The sequence below is a fragment of a genome, unplaced genomic scaffold (genome assembly GCF_019419815.1).
Source record: "Pyrus x bretschneideri cultivar Hongxiangsu unplaced genomic scaffold, Pyrus_bretschneideri_v1 Contig38, whole genome shotgun sequence".
Taxonomy (NCBI): Eukaryota; Viridiplantae; Streptophyta; class Magnoliopsida; order Rosales; family Rosaceae; genus Pyrus; species Pyrus x bretschneideri.
Genome location: NW_025999701.1, coordinates 3,375,410 through 3,399,186, shown reverse-complemented (window position 1 = coordinate 3,399,186; position 23,777 = coordinate 3,375,410). Strand labels below are relative to the sequence as shown.

The 23,777-nt window shown below is 38.9% G+C and overlaps 1 long non-coding RNA gene and 1 other non-coding gene across 2 annotated transcripts; both read right to left on the bottom strand.

The window, feature by feature from the left end:
* Positions 1 to 3,521: 3,521 nt before the first annotated feature.
* Positions 3,522 to 11,941, bottom strand: LOC108866643. The gene is made up of 5 exons (XR_007250823.1): positions 11,723 to 11,941; positions 11,020 to 11,631; positions 10,788 to 10,928; positions 5,099 to 5,224; positions 3,522 to 4,539 (listed from the first exon to the last, which is right to left on the bottom strand). It is a non-coding gene; the product is annotated as an MATH domain and coiled-coil domain-containing protein At3g58270 (transcript).
* Positions 11,942 to 16,445: 4,504 nt separating this feature from the next.
* LOC125468453 lies at positions 16,446 to 16,757 on the bottom strand. Its single transcript, XR_007250824.1, has 2 exons — positions 16,676 to 16,757; positions 16,446 to 16,585 (listed from the first exon to the last, which is right to left on the bottom strand). It is a non-coding gene; the product is annotated as an uncharacterized LOC125468453 (long non-coding RNA).
* Between the last annotated feature and the right edge of the window lie 7,020 nt (positions 16,758 to 23,777).

The window sequence follows — 23,777 nt, the reverse complement described above, 5'->3', positions numbered from 1 at the left end:
GCAAAAATGTGAAGCGCAATCTTCAGGAGAAGTTCGCTTTGCAGACGGGGGTGACTTGTGTTGATCGACATGAAAATCATCTTGACATGCCCACTCTTGTTAGTAGGAACAAAGGTGAGTGCTTTGCTTATATTAAGGAGCAGCTTTGGAAGAGACTTCAAAGTTGGAAGGGGAAGCTTCTTAGTGTGGTGGGCTGGGAGCTCCTTGTCAAAGTTGCTGCCCAAGCTATCCCACTGTACGTCATGAACTATTTCTTTCTACCTAGGTATTTATACAATGACCTTAACCGTTTGGTGGCTAGGTTTTGGTGGAAAGAGGGGGTCTGATGAGGGAATGAAGATCCATTGGCTTAGTTGGGATCGCCTTTGTCTTCCTAAGTGCGATGATGGGTTGGGCTTTAGGAATATGTATGCTTTCAATTTGGCCCCTTTTGGCAAGGCAAGGGTGGCGAATTTTGCAGGAGCCTAACTCATTGGTTGCTTTAATCTTAAAAGCTAAGTATTTCCCAACTTCCACCTTTTTGGATGTTAATGTAAAAGCAGGGGCCTCTTACTGCTGGATGAGCATTTGTTCGGCCCGGGAAGTCCTGATAAGGGGTTCAAGATGGCAAGTGGGGTCTGGAGATGATATTCGCATTTGGGAGGATCATTGGATCCCCTAACAATCCTCATTTCAGATCTTCTCTCTTAAGCCTGCATATTGTGATTTGTCTTTAGTTAGTGAGCTAATTGAGGATAATGCTCATCTGTGGAACATTGCTATACTCAGATCCCTCTTCTTCGTATCGAAAGCTGATCTTATTTGTTCTTTGCTGCTGAACTTTTGAAAGCCAAAGGATCATTTGGTTTGGCATTTTGTTAGGAATGGCGTCTTCTTGGTTAAGAGAGGTTATCATGTGGCCCTTGCTTGGGTTAGTGACAAATGTAGGAGCCTTGCTTTATCCTCTGGACCCAACCCTTTAAACAAATTATGGACTTGTATTTAGGTTGCTTTTGTCCCCTTCACCCCCCCCTCCCCCGCCCAACAAAAAAAAAGTCAAAGTCTACGCATGGAAGGTGTGTTGAAATATTATACCTACATGCGGTAATTTGATCTGAAGACGTTTAAGGGTGGAGGACACTTGTGTTGTTGTGTGGTGCTTCGAGGGAATCTACTATTCACCTTTTCAGAGATTGCCCTGTTCACTGCTTGTATTTGCATTACTTCCCCCTTGGGGCTTCCTCTTAAAGGCCGTAATATTGAGACCTCATCGCTGAAGCAAGCAGACTTTGATTTATGTCTTATAATTTGGTAGGCAATCTTGGGAGGGGGGTTTAGAAATTGCAAACTATGGAAGGGGAACATCGAGGGTCCTGCCTTAATTACAAGGAAATCCCTAGGTTGGCTGTCTGATTTCCTTGGGGCTCAATCTTCTGTTTCTATTGCTACTATTTCTTCTCCACAAGGGGCTCGGTGGGTTGCTCCTCCGGCATGCCATTTTAAAATTAACGTGGATGGCTCTTGGATTCAGAGTGGAAAAAGGGTGGGGTTGGTGTTATCGCGAAGGATGCTTTGTGCCTCTTTGTGACTACTAGAGTGGCTCGATTTGAGAATGTTTTCTCTCCGGCTCATACGGAGGCTCTAGCAACTTGTGAGGGTTTGGCGATGATAGTTGAAAGGGATTTTTGTAATTCTATTTTAGAGTGTGATTCGCTCTAAATCACGACTGCTTTGCAGGGGTAATCTTCGAACACGTCTTTTATTGGACCTGTCATTGAGAATGCCAAAACTTTCATGTCGAGGATCACTAGAGTTACTACTGCCCATGTTCGTCGTCAGGCTAATGATTTGGCCCATTGCCTAACAAAATTTGCTCTGCAAGATTTGATCTCTCAGTCTTGGTTTGAGGAACTTGTAGACCTTTGGGCCGATCATTTTGTAGGTCATTGATAGGGCTAAGTTGTGAGTTGTAGGGGGTGCTCTTGCCCTTATGTGCTTGTAATGTAATCTCAAACCTTATTCTTTTGAATGAAATCTATCGTTGCTTTTCAAAAAAAAAAAAAAAAAAAAAATCACATACGAGAATATGTTTGTGCCCGAATCTCTAGTCTAATTAATTATAATCTTTAATCTAGCAATCTAACTCAAAAGTTAAAGAAATATCATATTTTATCATAATAATTAAATATACTTACAATCAGTGCCAAAGCCAGAAAACTAGATTCAGAGGGCCTTTAAGCCATACGAAAGATTGCAATATAATTAGGAAATTGTTATTGGCACTCCAAAAATCTCATTTTACACTCCAAACTTTCTATATTTAGAAAGAAAGAAAAAATACTTGTTAGGAGTGTAGAATGAAATTTTTGAAATGCCAATAACACTTCCCTATAATTAACGGGAGAAAAATTAAAAGTTTGATTTTTTTCTATTGGCATGGAAAATCTTAATCAAACAAGAATGGTGGAGCTTTGAATTTTGTATGAAAAACCTAGTATTGAAATGATTATATAATAAATCAAAACTTGTAACCAGTTTTGATTAAAAACGATTAACACAATAAATTCGAACAAAAAATTAAGGTTGTTACTTAAAATAAGATTCTGCTCTAGACTGTATAAACCTTTGTTTTATATCAATTGACAGTTCACCCTAGTTTTAATATGGTAAAAAATAAAGCAAATTATAAGGGTATTTTTATTTTAAAAAAAAAAAAGAAAAAAAAAAAAAACTGAAAAATGTTGACGTACCAGCAAGTCTCGAACCGTGGACACTTAGAATTGCAAAAACCCACTAACCAATGAGGCACATGAGCATTTCCACAAATTTCTGCAGAAATTAAGCACATACAAAGGGCTGAAATTCCAGGATATGCCTAGGCCAATGCTAGGCTCTATGTGGTTCTGCCACTGCTCACAATTTAAGCGATTTGAATCATTTTTCTCGGAATTAAAATCAGTTCCAGCCAATAGGATGTACAGGGTAGGCGATCGCACATGACCCTAAGAAATTATAGACCTCTTTAAAACTTTCTAATCCAAACGTAAAAGAAACAAAAAAAAATACCGTTTTAAAGTATGACCGGTGTATTCCTATTAAATAAAATGAGGCTCTGCATATTGGTTCTAAGAGGCCCAATCTAAATTAACACCCCATTTCTTAATTTAAGATGATGAACTTAATCAAGGCTTGTCAATGTCAACTATCACCAATTGAGGGAGATTACCATTGATTGTCGTAATCACATGCCAATTAATGAACATCCATATGGTGGGACTCTTCTGTGCCCTATAAGTACAAGTTGCGAAGAAGGGAGAAGGATCAAATACACAAATTGTCATCCTATATTCTCTTCAATTCTTATGATAGGAGCAGCATAATGCCCTAGCCTATATTATTCTCATCAAATACACAAATTGTCAAGCACATGTGTCTCTTTGCACTTGTTCTTAATTTAGTTTACCTTTTTGCAATTAACTTAATTTTATATCCTTTTTTCACGATTTCTTTCACTTTTTCATCTAATCTTCACTTCCACTAACTTCATGTCAGTTGGTTGTTTATTAAAAGCCTTGCTCCAAGGTAGAGAAAGAACCCGGAACCCGGGCCGAGGGAAGGTTCCTTGCTCAGTCGGCCAATCTAGACATTGTGATAGCACGTCGGGACATCCAAGTTGATTTGTTTATTCATACAACTTGAAAATCCTACATAAACAAACTTGAGGAGCACGTCAAAAGAGAATCCTCAAATAAGGCTAACCCCTACAGTAACCTAGCTCACCGTTGATGTCTACGTCGTCCAAACCTTCTTCAGTCTTGTTTAAATCTCTTACTGCTGCCTCAAGATTTGCCTCCTCAACAGCTAGCTCAGTCCTCAACCTCTTCGTTTGCGTCTGTAAAGCGTCCACGTCCTTTCTCAACCTTTTCAACCTCCCTGCACTTTCCACAATCTTGTTCATGTCCAAAGCCCTTTCAACACTAGGCGCCAGCCAAGCCAAGTCAAATTTGAAGGCCTCAAGCTCCTCCCACAAAAGTTTCAGTTGCTCACATGCATCGTCTGTCATGTTCTTCACCTTTTTCGTCTTCATAAATTGTAATAGCCGGCCCAAAGCTGTGAATGCCCACTCAGTAAACATGCGACTTCTCTTGCGTTGGCATTCAATCAGCGAAGGATGCCACGAACAAACCTCATCTAGCAGAGGAACGAAAGCTTTCTCTATTTTCCCTAAACCCCTAAAATCCTCGAGCTCTGCAGCTGGTGGGGAAGACATGTACTCAGGTTCCTTGACTATGGGAGGGCGAGAAGGAACATAAATAAGGTCGTTGATGGCCAGCACGTAATCCAGCACTCCACGTTTTTTGTCTAAGTGCTTAGTAGGTGCAGAACTACTTGCATTGTGTTCTAAGATCTTAATTTCAGCCTTAGGGACAGCAACTTTGGCCCTAATGATACAAATATCATTCACAAGATACCCTTTACTACTGTCACAAAACTCACTTAGAGGAATTACCGACGTGAAGCCCCAGTCAATTCCCCTTTTATCAAACACATGCTCTGTGTCTGCAAAATCAAAACATCAAAGATAAAAATTAAAAGAAATTTAAAAAATATTAATAATAAACACAGTTCAGTACTACGTAATAAATAAAAAACATACGCTCAACCACAATTCGGCTCTAGTAAGTGGTTAAAATAACTAAACTACATAAGCAGTTATGGAAAGTTCAGATTCAAGGTCGAAACATTTAACAATACTCCAACTCATGAATGTAGTTAAATAGAAAGCAATAAAATGGTTCAGAACAAAGAGATATGGAAATAAGTGATGGCATACTGCTACCAGTCTACTTCCTGTCTAATCAAAGTTGTCTTTGCTCCTACCTTGTATTGTTAAAATTCAAATAAGTAGAGAGAAAGTGGTCGGGCATGGATTTGCAGTCAGAAAGTCATTCCTTTGCAGAAAGCATATAAATGAATACGAATCATAACAAAATGTGCATATAATGATGCAACAATAACTAGCTTCATATAATTTAAACAATAATTTCTGCCATAGAATTGATAGGATAACAAGAAAACAAATGTGAAGTGAAAAACAGGAACAGAAAAACAAAAGTACCCAATGTTTTTGAAGTGAAAAGCAGCATATCTAGACCACCCTGATGGCAATTTTGAAGACTCTGCAACAACCAAATACACCGATAGGAAGTCTACATTGTTTCCCCTTGGATACAAAAGGATTTGCCTGACTAAACCCAACAATGCAAAGTCCAAATTCAAAACCATAACACATGACAAAGTCAAATTATAAGGCCCTGTTTGGAGCGTAGGATTGGATTAGATTGCATAACTTGCTAGATAATTAAGGGATGTCAAAGTAAGAAATGAAGGCCACATTCTAAATTTCGTACATGTTTTAAGCAATTGAATGGATTAGTAATGAAGGAAACTTATCCCTTGCAATCCCTTCCATCTTCTACCTTTCAACTTAGACAAAATTTAGAAGTTGGCATTCATTTCTTACTCCAACATACTATGAATATAGTAACTTATTGAATCCAGTCCCATCAGGCCTCGTTCAGTATCTAGGATTGGATAACTAACTAACTAGATTTAATGGTAGTTGAATTAAGAAAAGGATTCCAACTTGCAATTTGTCCAAGTTGAAGGTAGAAGATTGATTAGTCCCTCCAAATCCTACCACGTCTATGGGGATCGTAAGGAAAAAGTTGAAGGTAGAAGATTGATTAGTCCCTCCAAATACATTGTGAAAAGGCTATTAGGTCTTAAAGACATCCTCCCTAGATGTTGATGAATGTTACTCTGCTTTGTTAAATGACTAAAAGAGATGGTCCTCACAAACAAATCTTTCACTAACAAGCGAAATTGAATTTTTTTTTTTTCCCTTAAAAGAAATGATTTTTCAATAGGAGATGGAAAGTATGAGATGTCTTCCCAAGGTAGGGTCAGATGCTACTCATTTTTTTCCATGACCTAACCTAAGTGAAAAATTCTCAATCCGAAAAGAGAATTGGGTTCACACACTATTGGATTCTAGACAAGTGTCCTTATTTGTATTGACATTTGGAAGTCCTTCTAGCCGTTGTTGTTGTACTTTAAGACTTAGAGCCCAAGGTGTTCTTGTCTTTCCATGAGTGCTGACAATTGATTTCTTTATTGAAAAATAGATTGTCTCCATAATTGTGGTGTGAGACACAGCATTTTTGACATGCTAGAGAAGTTTCAGTGATACTCTTAGATGATTCTTAGTTGATTTGCTAAATATTAACGTATAGAAGCTCTACGGTTGCCATCTGGGCTATACTGAAACTCAAGACATCTTAGAAAAGATAGAGTGCCGTGTGATTCTAGATCAAAGTTTCCTAGAATATGAAATGAGGAATAGTGTTAACCATTGTCTTAAAATGTGCATCTAGACGATAAGAGAAATCATACGTGCACCAATTGTAAGGCGGCATGTATGAACCAATTGTGTGGATAAGAAATAATATAAATACCATTTTTGGAGGTGTTTATATATAAACTCATCAGTCCTTGTGATAAAATAGTGTACACCAGCTATTCACAAAGCATTGATGCTTAGTCTATCCAAGAAGTGGATGATTGTCCAAACCAAGCCATTTTGAAGAAATCATAAGTCATTGCTAAACTTAGAGCAGTAAAAGGATTTTCGACATCATTTTGGTTCTTATATCATCATAGAGTTGACATAAGATCTTTCATGGAAAAAATGATTGTTCAAGGTACAAGTAATTCCATGTTTACTCATGGTTGAAATATTTTCTCAATAGAGTGATGAAAATATACTTACATTTACCTTATATGGAATTGAAAGAACCCATCTACTTTTGAAAAACATAGGTGCTCCTTATGGAATTATTTTGGAGGTATTCTGCATTAACAAGAGAGATTTTATGTGAATCTGCTCTGATTTATGCAAAAGAAGTCCCTAAGTTGGAGGGAACCCAAATTTGTTCATGATTACTTGCAATTGCACAAGGTGAGGAGTCTAAAAGATGTAGCCCTAGCGATAGTGGTGATATGTCACACTCCTACGTATAAAAGCTACAAGAGACTCATTAGAATTAACATTTTTCAAAGAACGTTATGATGCACATTTTTTTTTTTTGAGTGTCACCAAGCTAGAATCAATTTCACTCACACGAAACGATTCGCCCTGGCGCTGAGGTGGTGAGCAGGATGAGACATATATGTTTGAAACACATTTGAGTGCGAGACCAGACATGTGTATGAAATGTATACACTAGAAGTGTCTAAAATGAGACCTAGCAAAGGTCGAACATGGAGATTTTTCCATTTGAAATCCATGTTAAAGCTTGTCAAGCCGAATGTGAGTAACTAGGTAGGCATCGAGAAGGGTGACTAGGCTAGATGCTCAAGTTAGGCGTTTGTGTAGAGCTTAGACTAAGATCCGTATGGTATATGTCCAATGGACATGTGACACACTCATTAAATTGAGAGTACACCATAGCATACATTTCATACTGTATGTGCTAGTTGTGGCCGACAGTGAGAGCGACAAATTGATCCCTGCTTCAAGTCATTGTGTGAGCCACTAAATCTATGTGATCCTACCCTTATAACCTTTGAACTAAAGTCTATGTCAAAAAGAGGAGGTTTGATGATCGCTACTTTAGCACGTTTATCTAAGACAGTCAAGTTAGTAAGTGTCCTAAGAGGCGTGTCTAAGCAAGCAGTTAAACCAAATTAGGCTGACATGAGAGCGTAGGGAAGATAGTTTAAAGACTACACTATGCCATGTAATTCATTAGCTGGCCAACGTCTACTTGATATTAGTTGTCAAACGTAAGACATGGATACATGATATTTGTGGAACATGACATTTCTTTTTATATCGTAACGACAGATAAAGAATTTCAAGTTTGGTGTATGATGAACTGTTTAGGGTATAAAGCGATGAACTTCCGAGTGATGCACTCTTGTTAAGTTTGGTGATAGCTTAATGACAGCAATCATAGATGTGTACGTTCATTCTCGCAAGGTCGCGCGTCCCATATCCTGTATGAGGAGGTAAACAATAATGGATGAGAATTAGATGAGCTAATTGAAATGATTCCAACACCCTATGTGGGTGAGTGGGAGATGTGGGATTTATACCCCCAGTATAGGGTGTGTTATCGATATGCGGTATTTGTCCCACATTGACCATTTCCCTTTCTCTCTTCCCTCCTAGCCACTATATAAAGAGGGCTTTGGGAAAGGAAAAGACACCAACAAAAATAATTCTCTTAGCTTTAGAGCTCTTAGTAATCTTTTTCTCTCTTAGTTTAGCCTTTAGGGTATCACCTTGGCCTTGGGATTAGCAGGCTACTAAGAACTATTGTGGTTTGATCCCTGCGCATGGGCACAAGGTACATAGGCAATCTAACGGGGCTAGATGCAACCGAATCCTCCCTTGAATGACACTCTCCTTCGTGGTTTGTAGGAACGAAACGGCAATCCAAAATTCGTTAATTCTGCAAAGTATGCACTATATCGAATTTATCTTATATTTGTATAAATTCCTAACAGCAGTGAAGATTGGGGTGCAAGTGGAGTCGACGCTACTATTTTGGGGGCCGAATAAGCTGTTGCAATCATATTGCTCTCAACTTATAAATGTGAGATGTTATGTTTAACTTCGATGAATACAAGTTCAATATCAAATCACTGCTATGCAATTGTATACGGCTTAGCCTAACGCACACACTTGATAAAATTGGAAATGTATTTCCTCCATCCAAACATAATATAAAAGGTTACGACGACCTAATTTAGTTGTTTTTTTTATGCAAACTCCTAATTTATAATACAACTTTGAATATCCTACATAGACAAGCTTGACGAGCACGTCAATAATCCTAAAATAAGGTTAACCCCTACCGTAACCTAGATCACCGGATGGTGGGACGGCACATCATCCTCTGAGTTCCTTGACTACGGGAGGGTTAGCAGGGCTATCAGTAGGCTCGGTGCAAACCTGCTCGGAACTTGGTGCATCCAACGGTAGGCAACTCTTCAGAACTTGTGGGCTAATCTGCTGCTCCTTAATGGTTTTATCTGAGGGATCCGAAAAGCTTAATTTCAGACTTATGCACTGCAAGCTTTGCCTCGATGATACATATGTCATTCACAAGATATCCTTCGCGGTGGTTGTGAAACTCCCTTAGAGGAATTAAGGAGGCGAAGCCCCTTTCGCTTTCATTTTTAGTGAACACGTGTCCAGTATCTGCAAAGTCCAAATATTCATGATCACAAACAATACAAGCATAACAATTTCTAATATACAAATAAAAATAACAGGTAGCTCGTTATGCAGAGTACTAAAATAACTAGCGGAAACAAACAGTCCTAGATCATTTGATCCAGGAATAAAAGACTTCCACAGTCCACAAACGTAAGACTCAAGATCAAAACAATCCAATTTCAATCGTTTCAATCCCGACCAAAGAAAGAGATTTGAAGGTCCAGAAATTAACTATCTATTTTAGCTACTTATTTCAACTGCTTAACAAACACACAGATTGCCCATAAAAAGAACGTTGTGCATAGCAAACCCAGGCACACAACAGAATTGCTCGCCGCGCCTTTAGCTAACATTTGAGGCCAGACTACCCAAATCGGGGTGTTAGATTCAATATTGATTTAGTAACACATAGTAATGTACCTAAACAAAGGACCAAAGTCAAAACTCATTGTAAAACTTGATTTCGATGAAAAAAAAATCATATTCTACAAGGATGAAAATCTAACCATCCTTACCTTAAACTAAATGGTTTTATCACGCGAGTATTTACTAAACAGAAGGTATTAACTTAAAGCAAAATTTGAAAGGTTATGCTTTCAACGGTAATCACCTTTTTAGACATGAAAAGTTGTATTACTGTGCCCATGTGATCTAATATACTAATTAATAGCAGGTAAACTATCAACCGTACTGCAGATAACGTATGTTTTGCTATGCAAGATGCACTGGCAAACAGTTAGGATCCCCAATATACTGCCATAAAAACAAGACCCCATCTTTGGTAGATGAAAGATATCCAGCATCTCAACCTTCAGTTACACCATGTCTTCAGGTCCCGGAGAAATTACCATTTGAATGTTTCCTAAAAGGCGACCCAGAATAAAGCAAACATATTATTGAACAACTACATATTCCGCAAGTTATTTTCTTCAAAGGAGATCTCCATATGGTGAAACGTATTGTTAGCATTCTACTTCCGTTCTAAACCTAATTAATCTTTTGAAACAGAGATACGAATTTGCATATTGCCTTTCGTTTATCTACTTTCAGTATCTTGCATAGTAAAGTTCAATAAAATGTCAAGAAGGCAGTCGGGCATTGAAAGTAAGCGTGAGACAAAAAATAAAAAATAAAAAAAAACCCTCCATGACAGGATACAGCAACAACTTGTTGCCTATACCCTAAAATTTACAAACTAACATGGCAAATGACAAAAACAAGGATGAATGTGAAATAAGCAACAGGAACATAACAACAAAGTACCCTTTGTTATCGACTTGCTGCTTTGAAGTTGATTGACAACACTCAAGCTGAATTGCGCATATCTAGCCCACCCTTTTGGTAATGTTGAAGAACCAGTAACATCCAGATAGACCGACAAGGAGCCTACGGCGTTCTTCCCCCTCGGATACATAAGGATTCGCCTGATAGAACCAACCAAGACAAGTGGAAAACCCTAAATATAACAATGCAAAAAGAAAAATTTTAAGCTTGTGGATGGTACGAGACAACAATATACCATTCAAAACAACCGACGACGAAGACACCAGAGTAATGCTTGACGGCATTTAACTGAGAGAAGTTGTCAATTTTCCATGTGAATGTCAAAGATGCAGCATCATCCTTGTGAATATCCAGTTCCTCCAATTTCTTTACTCCTCTACAAACTCAAAGCAACAATAACATGTCACCGTAACACCAAATACCACACAACAGAAACTAAAAACATAAGTATGCAACCCGCAACATACCTGAATTCTATAACTGTGGGAAGAAGAGACCTGGGCTTAGCCACCCTACAGATATCCTGGACCAGAACCGCCTCGCAGCCAGGCGGCGGAGCATCGAAATAATGGCAACCCAACCCCAATGTCAGCCCAAAATTGGCCAAAAAATCAGCCACGCTGTTTTTTTGCCGGTACACATGCTGCAGGGAGTAGTTTTGGATTTGGTTAAGTAGATTCAGGCAATTCCTAATCAGATTTTCGCTATTCCTAATCTGATTCAGGGACTTATGAATCAAATTAAACTGAGGGTGTTTCGGGTACAACTGAACCGGGCTGAACACAAGCGTCACCGCCATGGCTGAGTCGGTTTCCACCTCAATTGGGTACCACCCATAATTCCAGGCAAGCTCCAGGCCTCTGTACAATGCCCAGACCTCAGCCTCAATGGGTTTCTTGCCCGTTCCCAGATTTTCAGCAAACCCAGTCAGCCATTCTCCGTCTTGATTTCTGATCACGCCGCCGCCTGCTATACAACCCGAGCGGTAACTTCCGTCGACGTTGAGCTTGTACCAGCCATGGCTGGGAAAACTCCAGCACAAAAGCACCTCCTGATTTTTTTTATGCTTTTTCTTTGTGCTGGGTGTAAAGACAAGAAAACCCAGAAGTTTACAGGTCTAAGCTTTAAAGTTGAAACAAGAGAATCAGAGAGTTTGATCGAGAGACGTACCTTCCCCTGGACGATTCCGGTAACTCCAACTCGGAGCCAAACTGCAACTCAGTCATGGTAAAAGTGGATTCAGGGGGAGAAAGACGAGGAGTTGACGGTAGCTCACACCACTTTTTCTTCACTTTGCAGGGGGTGAGAAAAAAGCGCTCGAACCAGTTGGGTCGTTGCTTATGATTGTTAGGAACTAGATCCTCTCCGAGGTAAACCCTCGGATCCTGTTGCGCGATGAAGACGGTTGAATTTCGATCGAACGGTTACAATTATTATAATTTTAAGAGGAATTTTATGTTTGTAGCCGTTGGATTGAAATTCAACATCCCGTGTTTCTCACTCAGCAGGATTCCGAAGGTTTGCCTTAGAGAGGATCCAGGTCCTGATTGTTATATTATGGGAAAGAGACTCTTCAGATTCCTTCCTTCTAATTCATCAAATCAGGAATACGGACCATCAAAATTTAATTTAATATCTGAAGTTATTATAACTTTTAAAATGATTTCCGTCTATAACCGTTTGATCAAATTTTAATAATATAAATTTTTTAATTTGATGCATTAGGATTCCCTTCCGTTATTAGGATCACTAGATTCACCACTATTTTTAGTCACAAGGAAGCAAAGAAATATTCGGTCCGAATCTAAAATGATGATTTGCAACGAAATTTCTTTACCTTTTTTCAGGTGGTGCCCCAATTGTATTTTTTTTTACTTTATCTATGTTAAGTTGTAAAGGAGTGGGCAAACAATAGGTTAGTAATAATGAGATTTAAATTCAACTTTGGTCAGAATCGAATATAAAACCTCTCATTTACGGTAAAGAGAGATACTACATTACCGTAACAATAAGTGGCAATTGTATTTGCTTTTTATTTGTAGAACTATTTGGCAACTTAAATTGTACTGACTATTTCAGTCGGATAGAATAAATAGTCATCGGATAGTATTAACTAAATTAGTCGGGCGTTTGATGCAATATCGAACTAATGACTGTAATATTCATATTGTGTTTTGTATAAGTATAAATTCAATGTTAATTATGTTATTATCTAGAAACCCAAATACTTTTCAAATAGTATCTTTAAAATAAGAAGCAAACGAAAGATAGCCGTCATGCCCCGAACCGGGTCGGTGGAAGAAATCGAACCCGAATCTGGAGTGTAAGTTAAAAACTAAATAAATAAAAGAAAATTGAACGGACTGAAAAATAAATTATTCTTATAAAAATAACTCATAATTCTTAAACAAATCAGGAATTCTTTACAATTTTATAATAAATAGATGAATAAACTTTCTATTCTCACATCTAATCTATTATACAAAGTGGTGGTTCGAATATGTGACACGCGGGTGCATGTCACATACCTTACATTTTACCAGTGCAGTGGTGGTTCGAATGTTCTATTATACAAAGTAATATCCCAAGTTCATAAATCCCCTTTGCTAGTCATCTTATCTAATTCATTGATCTTCAGCCCAAATCACCCACAGCGACAATTTATCCTGCCGATATCCTATTCTAATGTGCACACATGGCTCGCCTGGAACTGATTTCATAATGAATAGATTCAATTACACAAAAGATCATTTCCAACCACCCACATTTCCAGAATTCCAATCTAAACATTGAAGTTCCAACCACATCTCACAACATGAGTGATGCATAAATAATGTCATTTTATCTTTCATATGTATCATCAATTACGTCACGTCAAATCTTATATTGATTTTTTTTATATAGAGACAATAAGATCGAAAAGCAAAGTGTAAGAGGAGGGGAGGAACTGGGATGAGAATAGGAGGGTAAAGAATCATACTCCCTTAGACCATCTCCAACCCTTGGCCTAAAACCTAAAATTGTTAGCCCATAAAATTTAGGTTTTAACCCAGAAACAATTTTTCTGCTCCAACCCTTCTGGCCTAAAATTTTAGTCCCAGATTATTAAAGAATGAATTTAGACTAATTTTTTTCTTAAAGTAACTTTTTTTAAATAAAAAAATTATGTAGAATATTCCAATTTAATTTTATGAACATTTTAACCTAAAAAAATTTAAATTCTGACAAATACTGAAAAATCACTAACTGACACCATGAAACTCGTTAAACACTATGAAAAGACATCGTGATATGCACTTACTGTTTTCGACTAGTTTGTAATTGATCTTAATCTCTCTTCCCCTCCAACCTTATGATGTTGCAGAGAAATGGAGAGGAGCAGTGCGAGGGTCTTGTAGAGTACATGGAAAAGACGCTGGAGCCTGGAAGGTGACAGGGAAAACAGAGCCAGTGAGAGGAGGTTGGGAGAACAGAGTGCGAGACGAGGAGAACATAATCCACAAAAGGAGATGGGGAGAACATAGTCGTCGAGAGGAGACAGAGAGAACGGTGACAACGAGAAAAGGCGAGAGAAAGCTTAGTTCGCAAGAGAGAGGAATGAGACCCTACTAATTATAAGCTCTTTTGGAAGGTTTTATTAAGGAGGGAAGATTCTCTTCCCTCATAATCTCTCTCTCTTTTCCTTATCTCTTATTTGAACGGTTACGATTTAGCCACGTCAACATCTTATATTAATTTTTTTTTTATATAGAGACAATAAGATAAAAAACAATATGTGAGAGGAGGGGAGGAAATGAGATGTGAATATGAGGGGAAAGAATCCTACTCCTTTAGCAAGAGGGTGTATGCCAAATAAAATAAGTGGGTTAGATTAAATTAGCCCGGTCCAATTTAATACGAGAGGGTGCCAAATGACTGAGTCCGTATTATTAGACCTATTCGGTCTCTTATACGACTTGCTAAACGAGACCTAAAGGTATATGCGAGAAAAACAAAAAATTATGCTTTTAGAGAATTAATTTCATAGTTCATACTAGTTAAGTCTGTAAAAAATAGTTTTACTCTCGTAGGGTTTTCACTCAAAACTGCATACCCAGTTCAACATGGGATGCATGTATTTATATTCATATCAGGATAACAACAAGAGTTTGAGAAACCCTAGATATAAGGAGATACAAACAGAAAAGAAGATTACATGCTCAGTGTTTAGCTTACAACAAACATCTGAAACTAAAACAATCCTATAACCGAGGAATTAAAGATGCAAAGCCCGATTCTCTTTCCTTTTTCTTGAACACATGTCCAGTATCCGCAAAGTCCAAATATTAGTGATCACAATACACTCATGAAGCATAGCAATCTCTAAATGATATAGAAATACTCAAATAAAAAATAAGGATAGTCATTGCACAGAGTACTTATAAGTAACGGAAATTACCAGTTAGTCCCAAATGATTAGATCCAAGAACAAAAGACTTCCACGGCGAGCAGTCTCAAGATCAAAACAATCCAATTTGAACTGTTTCAATCCAGGGCCGAAGAAAGAGATCTGAGGTTCCAGATTAACTATCAATTTTAACTACTTATTTCAACAACTTAACACATACACACATTGCCCATAATTACATTCCTAAAAGGATGATGTGTAAAGCAAACCCAAGTACATTGTAGAAAGTGTTCGCCTTTAGCTAACATTTGAAGCCAGAGTACCCTAGTCGGTATCAAGACTGTATCCTAAATAGGTTTTGTCAGTCGGAAGACTGGAGCATTCACTAAATAGAAAGTAAATACTTGATTGCCATAACTTCAACTAAATTCGAAAAAAATTGTTGTTTCAATGCTAATAATCTTTTTAGACATGAAAAATCTTATTGGCCAAGTGATCTAATATACTAAATAAAAGCAGGTACACTATCAACCGCACTGCAGATATGATTTGTGATATCAAATGCACTGGCAAACAGTAAGCAACCTCAATATACTGCCATAAAAACAAGATCCCATCTTTGGCTAGATATCCAGCATCTCGACCTCCAATTACACCATTTTAATTACACACCCTTTTCATTTTTTTTCTTTTTTTTAAGAAGTGACAAATTTTTATTGCACAGAACAATAAAAATATAAGGGCGGACAAGAAGTCGACACCGTTTTCATTTTCCAAGATCTAAACCAACCAAACAGACATGCAGGCGTGTAATTTTCAGAATACAAAAGTTTACTTGGCACAACTGAACGTCAAAATCTGCAGGTATTTGTCAGCGGAAGAAATGCAACTCCAAATTACTGGGAACGAAATCAGTGAAACCACAGTGCCGTTCACTCTCAGACTCTTAGTAGAGAAAATGGAATAGAAAGAAACATAGCCGTAAGTGCTTGTTTTTTCAGAGGGAGACTAAAGAAAGAGAATATGATCTAATTGTCTTCAGAACCCGAGATATTACCATTTGAACGTTTCCTAAAAGATGACCCGGAATAAAACAAAATCATACTGAACAATAAGATATTGTGCAAGTTCTATGACTTTCAAAGGAGATCTCCCTATATTGGAAAATATTGTTAGCATTCTACTTCTGTCAAATTCTAATTAACCTTTTGGTCCAGAAAAACAAGAGAAACAAATTAGTACATTGCCTTTCGTTTATCCACTTTTAGTATCTTGTATGGTAAAGTACAATGAAGCGTCGAGAAGGCATTCAGGCAATGATTTGTAAACATTACGATACTCATTCCTTTGCATTAAATGTGAGACTGAATTAAAAAAAAAAATGTACGTAAAAGCATACAACAACCACTAGTTCCCTTTGACAAATTAGCTTTCCCGTAAAAGTTATAGAATGACATGCAAGAGGCAAGAAGAAGGACAAATGTGAACTAAGCAACAGGAAAGTACCATTTGTTATTGATTTGCTGCTTTGTAGTTGATTGACGACAGTCAAGCTGAATCGCACATGTCTAGCCCACCCTTTTGGCAATGTTGAAGAACCTGTAACGTCCAGATGGAGCGATAAGTAGCCTATGCTGTTGTTCCCCCTTGGATACACAAGTCGAAAACCATAAACATCACAAATGAAAAACAAAAATAAAATTTAAGCTTGTGGTTGGTAGGAGACACTAAAATACCATTCAAAACAACCGATGACGAAGGCATCAGAGTAATGCTTGGCAGCATCCAACTTAGAGAAGTTGTCAATTTTCCTAGTGAGTATTCAGTTCCTCCAATTTCTTTACTGTTCCACAAATTCAAAACCCACAAATAAGTAACAATATACTGGAAGAATAAGCCGTCCTACAGCCGTCAAGCTGTCCTACAACCGTCAAGCCGTCCTACCTTGTCCTACCTACACACTAGCCGTCCTATAGCAGTCCTACCTTGTCCTACCTACACACTTGTATCAAGTATATATATCCTTGTAATCTTGTAGAGAAACATAATGAGAAAAAGCATTCTCTTCCATATTTTCCACATGGTATCAGAGCCGGAACCTTAACCGGCCTGACTCCATTGTTGTCCCTTCTCTTCTTCTGCACATTCGTTTCGATAATGGCAGAAGATAATCTTTTTGGCTCAGAAGCTGAAAGCTTCACAGCTTCTCGCCCTAGTTTTCCAGAAGCTGAAGTCAACCCAAATCAACGTTTGTGTTCTGTGTTGTTAAATGAGTTTAACTATCTTCCATGGTCCAGATCAATATCTCTTGCCCTTGGAGGAAGATCCAAACTTGGATTCGTCAATGGAAATATTGAAGCACCTGACGTCGCATTGCCGGAGTATAAAGCATGGCTGTGCAAAGACCAGTTGGTCATGTCGTGGCTCCTCAACTCCATGGATCCTAAGCTGTCTGAAATTTTCAGTTTTTCAGAATCCTCTAGTGCTCTTTGGAAGGCAGTCAAGGACATGTATGGAAATCAAAACAATGCTGCTCGAGTGTTCCAGCTTAAGAGGAATCTTGCAAGTCTTCAACAAGGTGATAAATCCTTTGTTCATCATCTCGGTTGCATGAAAAACATGTGGAACGAACTAGAAATGTATCAACCACACACTATCAATGCTGCCGTACTGTTAAAAAGGTCCGAGGAAGACAAAATCTTTCATTTGCTTGCAAGTTTGGGTTCTGAATATGAAGATCTTAGAAGCCATATTCTAATGAATCCCGAACTTCCATCATTTGCAAGTTTTTGCACTACTATCCAGCGAGAAGAAGTACGCAGAAAAGTCATGAATGTTGATGTAAAACCTAGTGTGTCTGAGGCTAGAGCTTTTGTAACAAATCACAAGTCATTTGGAGATAAAGTATATAAGGGAAAAAGGCCAGATCTGAAGTGTCTACATTGTAATAATGTTGGACATCTAATAGATCGATGCTGGATATTGCACCCTGAGTTGAAGCCAAGGTTTGAGAACAAGCCTTTAAGAGATCATAAGGGCTCACACGCTAGACCACATACAAACAAGTACAATGCTGCTGCTGCTACATCCATCGGTGGGTCGATGAACTTTACAGCCAATCCGGTTGACTTGTTGAATGAGTTCTCAACCTACCTTCAAACCAGAAAAGGAAGCACAGGTGAAACGTCGACTGGGGAAAGTCAAACTGCTCTTCTTGGACAGTTTGCAGGGTTCTTAGCTGAATCTGGTCATGTACCTCAATGAGACATTCCAGGTATCATGTGTGCTCTTTCAACTGCTCTAAATGTTAGTCACTCTCATGATTTTTGGATTATAGACTCAGGTGCCACGGATCACATGACAAATCAATATTCTAAGCCATACGATTTTGAAAGCCACACTAAACCATCACTAGTTTCTGTAGCAAATGGTAGAGGTGTGCCAGTTCTAGGTAGAGGGAAAGTTAAACTGATCTCAGAAACTGTTGAGTCCACAGCGTTATATGTTCCATCTTTTCCTTTTCAATTATTGTCCGTAGGAAGGATTACAAACTCCTTAAACTGTCGTGCAATTTTTCCCCCCACAATGTTGTTTTTCAGGATCTAGCCACCAAGAAGCTGATTGGTGAAGGTCACTACCTAAATGGGATGTACTATTTTTTAGAGGACCTCAATGTTCCAAAAGGGTTCCAAGTCAGTTCAAACCTAGAACATCAGTTGTGGCATCAACGCCTAGCCCATCCCTCAGAATCTGTGTTGTCTACGTTGTTCCCTAGTTTATGCAAATCTTCCCTTGTATGTGAAATTTGTCATTTGTCAAAATCTACTAGACTCCCATTCAATTCTTCAATGTCTAGGACTAGCAAGTTGTTTGAAATGGTGCACTCCGATGTTTGGGGACCTGCACCTCTAGAGTCTTTTGATGGTTATAGGTACTACGTTATCTTTGTTGATGATTTCTCAAGAGCCACTTGGTTGTACCTCCTAAAATTCAAAAGTAAAGTTATGGATGTTTTCAAGGACTTTCATAATCTTGTCATGAACCATTTTTCGTCCCAAATCCACATACTAAGGTCTGATAATGGCACTGAATATACATCCAAAAATATGACTAACTATTTAAGCACCCATGGAATTATACATCAAACAAGTTGTGTAGGTACTCCTCAGCAAAATGGAATTGCCGAAAGGAAGAATCGGGACTTACTTGAAAAAATCAGGGCGCTAATGTTGCAAATGAATGTGCCTAAGAGGTTTTGGTCTCAAGGAGTTCTTGCAGCCACCTACCTTATCAACAGACTGCCTAGTCGTGTTCTGGATACAAAATCACCATCTGAGGTAATGCAAAACAAAAAAATTAATCTTTCCCATCTGAGAATCTTTGGATGTACCTGTTATGTTCATATTCAATCCCATCACCGAGATAAGCTTGATCCCAAAGCTGTCAAGTGTGTTTTCATGGGATACTCATCCACCCAAAAAGGGTACAAATGCTACAATCCATGCTCCAGGAAGATGTTTGTCTCAAGAGATGTACGGTTTGATGAAAACCAACCATATTTCAACAAATCATCAGATCAAAATCGTCAGGGGGAGCATTTCCTAGATCTCTTCCCATTGCCAAATCTAGTCGAACCAAGTGACTGTGTCCATTCACTACCTCACAACCGGGACTCTCATGCAACTCTTAATGACAACCTGCTTATTGGAGACGACACTGAAGCCTCAGAAGCACAAGTAGTTCCCCATGACCATAACACAACATCTATACAAGAGAGTGGAGCTGAACTTATTGTGATCTCAGCTCAACCCCGCAGGAATCCAACTCGAGATTGACATCCACCATCAAGGCTGCAAGACTATGAAACTTACCATGCAAGGTACCCTATTCACAAGTTTGTAAATTACTCCAAAGTCTTTCACTCTCATGCAGTCTTCCTCAGTAAACTATCCTATGAAAGTGAACCAAGGAACTTTCAAGAAGCCAATCGTCAAGTTGTGTGGAGGCTAGCCATGGAAGAAGAACTCAAAGCCTTGAATGAAAATAAAACCTGGAGTGTAGTTCAACTTCCCAAAGGCAAGAAGGTGGTAGGCAGTCGGTGGGTCTATATAATCAAGTTTAATTCTGATGGCTCAATTGAACGACACAAGGCAAGATTGGTGGCTCGCGGTTTTACTCAAACTTTTGGAATGGACTATAAGGAGACATTTGCTCCTGTGGCTAAGATGAGCACAATAAGGGTTTTGTTATCTGTTGCAGTGAACCATGAATGGCCATTGTACCAAATGGATGTAAAAAATGCTTTTTTACATGGAGACCTCGAAGAGGAAGTCTACATGCAACTACCCCTGGGTCATCCACAAGCACAGAATTCAGGTATGGCTTGCAAGCTTCATAAGTCAATCTATGGCTTGAAACAATCTCCTCGTGCCTGGTATGCCAAACTGAGCTCGGTACTTGAAAATTTTGGGTTCAAGAGAAGTCATGCTGATTCCTCCCTGTTTGTTCGAATAGGATCAGTTGGTAAATTAGTTGTACTAATCTATGTTGATGATATCATCATCACATGTGATAACAATGATGAGATTCACACTTTTAAACATTCTCTTCATCAACAATTTGCCATTAAAGACTTAGGAGTTTTAAAATACTTCCTTGGGATTGAACTGGCCACTTCCCACAAGGGATTTTTTTTGAGTCAAAGGAAATATGTGATTGACTTACTTCAAGAAGTGAAGATGATGGATTGTAAACCAACTCGTACTCGTCTTAATAGCAAATTGAAGTTGGACTTGACAGGAGAACCTCTCAGTGATATCAGTTACTACCAACGATTGGTGGGTAAGCTTATATATCTCACCATCACCAGACCAGATATAACTCACGCCGTCACTCTTGTAAGCCAATTCATGCATGCACCCACTGAAGCTCATTTAAATGTTGTTAAAAGAATTCTCAGATACCTCAAAGGCTCCATTGGTCGGGGAATCGTCATGAAAAACAATGGTCATACTCAAATCATTGTCTACACCGATGCTGACTGGGCAGGGAATGCTATTGATAGAAATCCACTACTGGCTACTACACGTTGGTTGGAGGAAACCTCGTGACATGGAAGAGCAAAAAACAAAATGTAATTGCTCGCTCAAGTGCCGAAGCTGAGTATAGAGCCATGGCTTCCACTGCATGTGAACTCATTTGGCTCAAGGGCCTTCTCTCGGACTTGGGGTTCTCAATCAACACACCTATGTCTCTTTTCTGTGACAATCAAGCAGCTATGCATATTGCCTCCAATCCGGTGTTCCATGAACGTACCAAACACATTGAAGTTGACTGTCACTACGTTCAGGAACAAGTCCAGTCTAAGGTAATTCAAACCACATTCACTCGAAGCCAAGATCAACTTGCTGATATTTTCACACAGTCTCTTGCTTCTCCTCAGTTTCAAAGTCTGCTCTCCAAGCTTGGATCAATTAACCTCCTTGATCCAGCTTGAGGGGGAGTATTGGAAGAATAAGCCATCCTACAGCCGTCCTACCTTGTCCTACCTACACACTGGCCGTCCTACAGCCGTCCTACCTTGTCCTACCTACACACTTGTATCATGTATATATATCCTTGTAATCTTGTAGAGAAACATAATGAGAAAAAGCATTCTCTTCCATATTTTCCACACAATAGCATGTCACCATAACACCAAATACAACCCAACAGAAACTAGTTTACAGAAGGCCCAAAAACAAAGCATGCAACCCACAACAAACCTGTACTCTATGACTGTGGGAGCAAGAAACCTGGGCTGAGCCACCCTATATATATCCTGAACCAAAACCGCCTCGAAGCCAGGCGGGGGAGCATCGAAAAATGGACCTTGGCTCCAAAGTAAGCCCGAAAGTAGCCAAAAAATCAGCCACACGGTTTTTTTACCGGTACACATGCTGCATGGAGTAGTTCCAGATTTGGGTAAGCAGATTCTGGCAATTCCTAATCAGTTGCTGGTAGTTCCTAATCAACATAAATTGAGAGTGATTGTGCAACTTAACCAATTTGCACACGAGGTTCACCGCCATGGCGGAGTCCGTTTCGACCTCAACTGGGGTCCACCCAGAATTCCAGGCGAGCTCCAGGCCTCTGTACAATGCCCAAAGCACCGCCTCAATGGGTTTCTTGTCCATTCCCAGATTTTCGGCAAACCCACACAGCCATTCTCCGTCCTGGTTTCGGATCACGCCGCCGCCTCCTATGCACTGTGACCCGCTGCGGTAACTCCCGTCGACGTTGAGCTTGTACCATCCACGGCGGGGGAAAATCCAGCACAGCAGCACCTCCTGCTTGTTATTATGCTTTTTCTTTCTGTTGGTTTGATTCATATTTGTTGGGAGGTGAAAGCATTTAATGTTGAAACAAGAGAATCAGAGAGTGTTGGATCGAGAGAAGTACCTTGCCATGGACGATTCCAATTGCTCAGAGACAGAGACAGAGTCCGTCTGTAACGGACAAGAATTGTCTCAACTTCCACTTCCGATGCCCTACTGTTTTGTGTGGTCACGATTAAATCACGTTAATATTTTATATTATTTTTTTATAAAGATAATAAAATTAAAATAAATAATAATATAAAATTTTAATATAACTTAACCGTGACCACATAAATATAAAATCACAGAGATCACTTAAAGTAAAACGGCAGATAATTCTTTGTCTGTCTGTAACTGCAACTCAGTCATAGAAAAAGCGGTACAAGGAGGATCCGGAGGAAGAACCTTCATTGACACGGACAGCCGTCTCTATCCTTTTTCATTTTATTTTAAAATAGTTATTTGAGCAAAGTACAAAAAACTACTTTAATTATTAGTATCACGATACTTTTATACCTTATCTTTTAAAATTAACAATGTCATACTCCATTTTACAAATTTGTGCCAATATTATACATTTCGTTAGCTTAGCGTGAATTTCTTAGTTAAATGCTGAGGTGGTGATTCAGGGCCTATTTTTTATTAAAAAATTATTAAAAACTAAAAAAAAATCATTTAATATTTTTTAACTATTAAAATAATAAAAAAAAAGTTATTAAAAAAAAAAAAACCAACACTCAATTCGTCGCCTTCCCCCCCCCCCCCATCTCTCTCTTCTTCTCCCTTCCTGCAACTGCAACCCAGAAAAAAGAAGAGGAAAAAAAAAAACCAATTTGTCTTCCCAGTCCCCACCCCCTCTTCTCCCCGCACTCACCCTTTGCACCCAACCTCGCACCCACTACCTGCAACCCAAAAAAAAAAACCCAGATCCCGTTGAGGTGGAATCGGGAAACCTTCGCCATGCCGATTCCGAAGGTTAAGAACCTGGGCGCGGAGAAAATGGGGGGCATGGGTGTGGAGGGAAGAGGGTGGGTGCGCGGGATGAAGAGAAGGACGGACAAACTGGGTTTCCTTTTTTTTTCCTTCTCTCTTCTTCTTCTTCTTCTTCTTCTGCAGGTTGGGTGAGGGGACGGACGAACTGGGTTTTTTCCTGGGTTTTTTTTTTTTGGGTTGCAGGTAGTCAGTGTGAGGGTGGGTGCGGGTTTAGGGAAGACAGGAGGGGGGAAGAAAGGAAGGGGGTCGGGGAAAATCGCGAGTTTGGGAGGGGGGAAGATAAATTGGTTTTTTTTTCTTTTCTTCTTCTTCTTTTTTTTTGGGTTGCAGGAATGGCGCTGGAAGGGGAAGAAGATGAAGATAGGGGAGAAGAGAGAGACTGAGGGGGGGTGGGAAAGGGGACGTGAGGGTTTTTTTAATTTTATTTTTTTTACTTTTCTTTATTATTTTAATATTTAAAAATTATTAAATGATTTTTTTTTAGTTT